The 6529-nt window shown below is 45.3% G+C and overlaps 1 long non-coding RNA gene across 1 annotated transcript; it reads right to left on the reverse strand.

Annotated features, from left to right (window-relative positions):
* Positions 1 to 902: 902 nt before the first annotated feature.
* LOC135805034 (uncharacterized) lies at positions 903 to 2944 on the reverse strand. The gene is made up of 3 exons (XR_010551113.1): positions 2546 to 2944; positions 2289 to 2454; positions 903 to 1463 (listed from the first exon to the last, which is right to left on the reverse strand). It is a non-coding gene; the product is annotated as an uncharacterized LOC135805034 (long non-coding RNA).
* Between the last annotated feature and the right edge of the window lie 3585 nt (positions 2945 to 6529).

Raw genomic sequence — 6529 nt, forward strand, 5'->3', positions numbered from 1 at the left:
GTGTCTGACACGTGAAACGAAAAGATTTTTTTGGCGGGTAGTCGGCAAAAATTAAGTGACGGTCCCTTTAGTCCTTCGCCACTGGGGACAAACAAAAGTCGCGTCCTCTGGATGGAACCAGATGTCAAGGGCAACAGCATCTAAAATTAATGACTGGAGAGACAGTTGTTTTTCTTTGCTTTTTCTTCAAGCGATTGTTGTCGCTCTTTACTCCTTGTTCTTTCCTCTACAAAACTCCTGTAGTCGTCGAGTGCCTTCATGATGGCTGTGAAATTGGCTGCCCACAGTAAAACTCCGTGTTTGAGAGTGCTTTGAAGATGTTTCGCGTCCTGATGGATCAAAGTATGAGCGTTCCCTGTGGATTCGATTATATATAGGTGAGTTGTTCAAGAAATCAGTGTCTTCTTTCTGTCTCTGCCCTCACGCTGGCACAATATCAGCCTCTATATCCATGACAGCTCGTACCTCCCGTAAACTGCATGACTTAGATATATTTTCGCCCTCCGTGGTGATTGAAGACCCATGGAAGAATTTATTATGTTCAGAATGATGTCCTAAGAATATAAAATAAAATAATTCTAGGGAATTGTCATAGGGTATTTTTGGAAGGATGGAGACAGAGAGCACTGTTTGAAGTGTTTGTCTCACTGTAATTACTCCAGATTATTGAATTTTGTATGATCTACTCTATATTTTCCATAATGTTTTTTCCTGATTTGCGGGATCTCTTCTTTTGCTGTTTGCGTGTTTACAGGAAGTGGCTGTCTGGTGTAACTGCACCAGATCCTGGGGAAATTAAGTCAGATGCAGAGGCAGGGTCGTCCAGTGATGCAACACTGCCGTTCTGTGTGCAACGTTACCGCTAATACCCCCGGCGAAAACACAAAAAAGACAAACACGTGAAAAGACTACAGTATTGACCGTTCTGCTAATAAATGCAGGACTGCTCCGACAGTCGATAATCGAAACACAGAGCACCAGCATGATGTTTTCATATTGGGAACCACACAACAGCTCAATTCTCAAGCCCAAAAATTGATGAATACAAATACAGAGCGACGCAACAAGAGGTCATCCGGCAACCAAACAAACCTGGGTCTAATGCACTGAATGGTCCTGAAATAGGCAGGCCAGGCAAAGCAGTGCAAGCACATAATGTTACAAGGTACATGCATTGCAGAACAAAGTGTAACCAAAGATACACAGGGTTATAGCTGCACACTTGTGCATGTGCTCGCTCAGCCCAAGAACACACGATCATGATGATAGAAACAATCCGGGGGAAACACGCTAACACCGAAGTAAGCGTCAACACGTAAATAGTGCAGCTCTGAAAAAATTACATTGACATGAACATTGGTGTGTCGAGTAGTATCAGGCTTGAATAATCATCCAACCAAGACTTCATCAGGTCCCAGACGCTGAGATCGCACGCCGAATGTGAAGTGCATCTAGCCTTGAACCTGTCGCACAAGGCACACATATATGGCAAAATGACATCCACTCTGATTATTTCCAGAGGCCAATCATGACAGAACACAGAAATGAAACCGCGGGCTCAACCAAGTAAACGCAAAGGAAGTTAGTCAAAATAATCCATGCAGTGCTCTTTTAATTGCAGCGCTGATTGCAGTGTTGCGTCATAGCCCGATACCCGCTGAGCACAGACACAACTCCATTCGTCAGGGGCAAGACATACTCTTTTGGAATAAAGTCATAAAGTACAGCGTTCCAATGACATTACGGACACCTCGTGTAAATGCATGGTCTGTTCATCTGGCCGACTCGGCCACGCATGAGAGTGTGTGCATGTACATGCGCGCGCTTGCGCGCGCGCACACACACACACCATGTATTCGGTGCGTATGGTGTACCAGTTGCGGGACAATGAAGATGGAATCATTATCATGATGTTACATGTACACAAGAGTACATAACCCCCCAGAGTGTGCAACGCCTGATCCAGCTCTGCATAGGGTCTTGGTCGAGCGGAATCGGATCTTTGCGTCATAATACCGTACACATCTGAGGGGAACCCGGGGAGTCGCGGGTACTCTTGGATCAAAAACAATGGTGCCCTGCCTCGAGACCGGCCTTGCGCTGGTGTGGAGTGTACGCATGACATCAGAAGATCCGATTCCGCTCGACCAAGACCCTATGCAGAGCTGGATCGGCGTTGCACACTCTGGGGGGTTATGTACCGTCTTGATGTACATCTACAGTGTATGTTTGAGTGTAAAGTAAATTTTATTTTATTGGACATTTCTTCGACACAACTAATTACTTACTTCACATGTTCGCATTTCTCATAATCGATCCACCTGCACTCCGTATCAGTCGAGGAAAAATTCTCCTAGATATACACTAGTCACCACAGCCATGTGATGACATTGGGATGGGCCCCAAGCAGTGCACGATTGCACTCTCTAGTTACAATAAATTTGGCCAGATTATCTGTGAAGACAAATGCAATGCATAGCGCCAATCGATGGATGAAGAGAGAGTTTGTAAATACCCATATCTTTCCACTTGTTCAGGAGCTTACCTTTTGGAGTTCACATCGTTTACACGATCTCTCATGCTGTCTTGCACCTTGGTTTTGTTGACCATGGATACGCCAACCCAGAAAACATTCTACAGGAGCTACTAATGCAGAGCGTTTTTCACGCTCGATCTCGGCGATCTACCTTGTCACGCCAATAAAATCCTCCATGACACTGGCTACAGTCACAAGAGACGTCTCAGTAAGGTAATGAGCACGACAACATCGTCGAGATCAAGGACAAAGAGAAAACAAAACACTCACTGAAAACAGCAAAGAAGAAACGAAGAAATGTACACGATTCCTATATGTTGCCACTGACAACTGGGTCGGTGGAGACGACGCTACTTTTGTTTGTCCCCAGTGGGATCGTTGTTATGCGTATCGAAGGAACTGTGACGTCATCACTTAACAGCCCCATAGTACAGGTCGTCCCCCGTTAATACGAGTCCGGTTAGTACATAAACCCCGTTAGTACATAAGAAATCTCAAGTCCCGGACGAAACGTGGTCACTTCCATACAAATTTTGTCGGTTAGTACATAATTCGTTAGTACATAAACCCCGTTAGTACATAACATTTCTCCGTACCCGCATGCCACCTACCTCAATAGTACATAATTTGTTGGTCTTTTGGCCTTCCATGTGGAGGCACGTCGTGTTCTAGTTTCTACTTGTGGACGCAATTAGCTCAGAAATCAGAGCGCACATCACAAACTGACAAAGCTCTGGTTTTTTCCGAGTGACTGTACAGGCGCGGCTGGGCATGTATCATGTAAACTGTAGAATCTTCGCTGACTGTGACCGTTATAACATAATTTTTATGTTATATCGAGGGAATCAAGAATATCTCGCTCCCTAGTCATATCATGGCAGCAAGAAACACTCAGAAAAGTTGAAAAAAGTGAAAAATTCTAGTATAGAAGCAAGTTATGTACACTTTCGTTTAGTACATAAACCCCGTTAATACATAACATTTGTCAAGTCCCACAGATTATGTATTAACGAGGGACGACCTGTACATGTAGTTTCATGCCCATACTGGGCCATAGCCTATACTAGGCTATAGTCTGTTTCAAAAAGATTAGCAATCAGGTTTTGGTCTTAAAAAGTATGAAGATAAGGGAAAATTGGACAACGAAATACATAAAAGGGCTGGTTAGGGCACGGCAAATTGTTCTGTGACGGTTTCGGACAAGCCGTTAAGGAGTTAGAATTTCGGCCAGGTTTCCGGCCTTTTCCCATGGTTTGCAATTTGCCCTGGAAGCCAGTATCGATTTTTCTATCAAAACCCACGATTTATCTTTTCCTTTCTGGCCTTGTGGTTATGGATGCTGTCTGCTGACCATGAAGTAGTGAGTTCAAACCCCAACCTATCTTCAACTCACACTTTTTTTCATTGTTTTTTGGTGATCAAGCAGACTTGTTGTTCACGATTGTTGTTGTTGGAGCTCCCGCTTCCTCCCGAACTGACTGACACTTGACTGGATCACGCCATGTGAACACACCCACAACACTGAAACGGTGTGAGTGAATACGGAAGTCATTGCGCTGTAGCTACGTGTTGAATACACCGGCACATCGATCGATCGATTTCTTTTTGAGAATTATTTTAGTATTTCAAGATCGCCAATTTATTTGAATTTAGAAGTCAACGCCGTCTTCTATCAGCTTCCACAGGTGTCTGCTTTTCTCAAAATGTTGTCGAAGTCATACGGATAGCTTCGCCAAGTCATGGCCTTGGGAATGAGTCTGTGTCGATGTCGTTTTCGTCACATGGTGAGAGTAAATTGCATCGCAGCTCAAAGAAACTATTCGGTCACAAAACATATTCGGACCCATGCCGCTCGTCAGCCTTGGCATTTACTACACTTTCGACATGTCCTCTCTGACTCCATGATCGATACGAGGAAGAACTCGTTTGTTGTGAACCAGATGTACACGACTGTACCGACATCGACCTGAGTGAGTTGTCATTTTTCATGCTTTCGCGCGGAATATTTCTTCGAGTTGACAGTGAGTTTTATCAGGCAGCGCTCGAGCGCTCATACGGTAAGACGGCAAACTCCCCGGGCGATCACCAGGATTGCTAATCTTTTTGAAACTGACTGTACAGTCCATCCTCGCGACCCTCGAGGCCTCAAGCGTTCCATCGAGACTTACACTGATTTTTGCGATCTTTTTCTTGAGAACGATTCTCACCCTGAAAATGACTTTCGGCGACTGACGTGAAAGAACACTCATGACACCCACCTCGTCGAATGGAGCATGCATTGTTTGTGGTGTATGGGTGCAGGAAGGTGGTATGTTCGCGAGGTGCATATCGAAAATGATCCGGAAGACTTTGTGACGATGCTATTCGGCGGAGAACATTTGAATTTTTCGTACGATTCAGAGCAGTCGGCGAAAACGAGCCAGTAACCTGAAAGGAGGGCGTGAACAGGTGTAATTTTCGACAATGTGGTTGCCCTCGACCCTGCTCTCGGACATTCGAGTAATGGTTATGGCAAAATCGATGGTGCTCCAGGTTTTTCAGACGCATTTCTTGACCATACTCAATTCCGTAGATAAACCTGTGCACAGAAAGCACGCAAGAGTTCAAACTAACTGCACTGTATTCAGTTCACGTGCTTTCCACAGATCCAAAACACTCCTGGGACCAGGAAAGAGGACAATACGCTGCAGTATAGACGTGCACACTGCGAACACGCCCATGCGCCACTCCTGCACACCCGTGTCGGACATCACATACTGGCCATGTCACGGTGCCGCAGACGTAATGGGTGTGCCCCACACGCTTGCGTTACACACGTTTAGATCTTACATGCACGCGTGGAGCACAAACATGCGTGCCGCGGATACACACACACTGTTCGTACATGCCGGATACATTTCGCATACATCACATGTGTGTGCCACACCGTCGGAGGAATACAAACGAGCACGGATATGCACACATGAGAGCTAGAACAGTGTAGTAGCAATAGCTGAAACAGAGAACGCGACACGGGTGGCCGAGCAAGTGACATACAGCATAAACAAGACAAACGTACTTTGTACATTCACATACAGTCAAATTCTCTAATAACCACTGCGTATACAACGACAATTCGCGAATACGACAGAATTTCCATGCCCAGAGCAAAGTGACACACAGCATAAACAAGACAAACGTACGTTGTACATTCACTCACTTTTAAAAGTTTGTATACATGTATGTGATTGAATTGATATGCTTTGGTTTTCTTTCCTCAAATGAGAAGTGACGCGTGCATGGTATATGCATAGACCGTTGAAGTTCGTGTGAATGCATCAGACGCACACATGTACAGGACACTTTGCATTTTTCAAACTGAAACCGTATACATAAGCATGCGCGCGTGTGTGTGTGTGTGTGTGTGTGTGTGTGTGTGTGTGTGTGTGTGTGTTTGTGTGCGGGGGGGGGGGGGGGGGGGTACGTGTGAAGAACAAAAACCAGTACTGCTAAATTGATAATGCAGGCCAAGCAGAGAGGAACGCAAAGCAGACAGTCACCTCTACATTATAATCTTCTACAAATAACACATACATGTACATGTAGCTTCATAAGCAGAAAACGAGATATTGTGAGCGCGACAGACAGACTCACACACACACACACGCGCACACACACACACACACACACACACACACACACACACACACACACACACACCCCCCCCCCACAGACTAGGGTCGAGCGGATTCTGCCGGCAGAAAAATTGGCAGAATTCGGTACTTTTTCTGGTAAGGTTCATGCATGTTTGGTATGTGGATAAAAAAAATGGAGCAGAATTCGAGGAATTGCCCGCCATAAGGTTTGTATGGTTTTGCCAATTTCACTGCTTTTCGAGCAGAATCTGCCACCTTTTCGAGCAGAATCCGCCGGTCCCTACCACAGACACACACCACGAGACCATAAATCTGAAACGGCATGCATTTTGACACACACACGCACACATGCACACAC

This window comes from Sycon ciliatum, chromosome 1 (genome assembly GCF_964019385.1).
Source record: "Sycon ciliatum chromosome 1, ocSycCili1.1, whole genome shotgun sequence".
NCBI lineage: Eukaryota > Metazoa > Porifera > Calcarea > Leucosolenida > Sycettidae > Sycon > Sycon ciliatum.